The 1961-nt window shown below is 35.6% G+C and overlaps 1 pseudogene; it reads left to right on the top strand.

Annotated features, from left to right (window-relative positions):
* The first annotated feature begins 260 nt into the window (after positions 1-260).
* Positions 261-1283, top strand: LOC149138771 (cyclin-dependent kinase F-4 pseudogene; annotated as a pseudogene).
* The last annotated feature ends 678 nt before the right edge of the window (positions 1284-1961 follow it).

The raw sequence follows: 1961 nt of genomic DNA, 5'->3' as shown, positions 1-1961 counted from the left end.
ACTTATTTGATTTAACTTCATTTATTTAAAAAAAAAAAAAAACTGACTTTATATTTTTAAGATAGAAAAATATATAAATAAAAACTAAGTTTATATTTTTAATATAGAAAAATATATTGTGAAAGCCGACCCGAAATTTGGTGCAGAAACCTTTCTTATTTGTATTTATAAGTTTTAACAACGATAGTTCACTTAATGTATGAATTCGTAAGACTAGTTCGACACAGGCTCAATGTTGTTATTTTAATATTTCAGAGCCAATGAATCGTTATGTCATTCTCGGAGAGATTTTGGGCACAGGAACTAATGGAACCGTTCAGAAGGCGACGGAGATAATGACGGGCAATATTTTTGCCATCAAGAAACTTAAGAGAAGTTTCAGTGCGTATGAGGAATGCTTGAATATTGCAGAGGTGAGATGCATGCGAGAATTGGTTCACCCCAATATAGTAAGCCTGCATGAAGTGATAATGGAGAGTAACACATTATATTTGGTGCTCGAGTGTATGGATTGTGATTTGACTGAGCTCATGAGACTCAGAGGCCATCCGTTCTCAGAGCAAGAAGTGCGCAATTTATTCTTCCAGCTTTTCAAGGGGCTTGCATACATGCACGAGCAAGGATATTGTCACCGAGATCTGAAGCCAAATAACCTATTAGTTTGTGGAGACACCATTAAAATTGCAGATTTTGGGTTGGCTAAAAACCTGCTACTTCAATCAGGGCAGCCACTCTGATCATATGTTGTGACACGTCCCTATCGGGCGCCGGAACTGCTTCTTGGATCCACTGATTATGACTTCGCCATTGACATCTGGGCAATGGGTGTTATCATGGCGCAACTTTTGGCTGGCTGCAATCTCTTTGGTGGCTCAAGAGAGGTAGATCAGATTTATAAAATTTGCTCTGTGATTGGATGTCCCAATAGCCAAACATGGCTTCATGGGTTAGCTCTCGCTGCATCTTTGAATTATAATTTTCCAAAAGAGTTTAGGTTTGTTGATGCTACTGAACGGTTGTCCTCTCTCATACCGAGTGTAAGTGCTGAGGCCATAGACCTAATAAAATTAATGTTATCGTGGGATCCTAACAGTAGACCCACGGCAAGAAAAGCACTCCAGCACCCATTCTTCATTCCCTGTCAAATTACCAACAACAACCCAGTTCCCCCACCTGTTCTGCAATCTGCTTATCAGAGCCCCATCGAAAAGCATTCAGAAGTTCATGAGAAAAACGCTCGTCCCAATAATAATGGAGAATATATCCCTTTTAACAGACCATAAAATCTATGCCACAATCCTCTTTCCCCGTTGTGAGTTCCTGCAAGAACTCCCCGTTGGGAGTTACAACAGAAATTGCTGTTGATCAGACCCGTTGAACATCAGTTCTGCTGCTCTGCATGCGCTATTTGGCGACAGATCGCTTATAAAAGTTCATGTCGCGCTGCCCATCTCGCAACATCCAATGTGAGACCGTTCCCATCATGCGTATCACGTATCAGCCATTGTGAGACCGTTCCCAGGAATTGGACCGAAGTAGTTTGGAGATTCAGATGACAACGCAAGTTACTCAATATTCAATAGGAAATAACCATAATTTCCTTCTGAATTGAGAAATATGTAAGCTAAACGGACCTTAGATTTTACAGTTTCCCAAATGGTTTACTTTTAAAATTTTCAATTTTTTTTAAATTATATGTGATAATTTTTAAAATTATATGTGATAATTTTTAAATTTATCAGCATGGATTTATTTTAAATACTGATTTAAAGTAAATTTAGAGGAATCAAATTTCTTCAAGTAAAAATTTAAAAAAATATATATAAAATATAAAATATAAAATATATAAAAATAAATAAAAGTTTCAATATATATATATATATATATATATATATATATATAATTTTTTAAAATCATATATAATAGATAAATAAGTAACATTAAAATATTTTACAAACATT

Source organism: Pinus tabuliformis, chromosome X (assembly GCF_031772625.1).
Source record: "Pinus tabuliformis cultivar Carrire ecotype Pingquan chromosome X, CPIR1, whole genome shotgun sequence".
Lineage (NCBI taxonomy): Eukaryota > Viridiplantae > Streptophyta > Pinopsida > Pinales > Pinaceae > Pinus > Pinus tabuliformis.
Note: the sequence above shows the minus strand (reverse complement) of the source record. Positions and strands in the feature narration are given on the sequence as shown.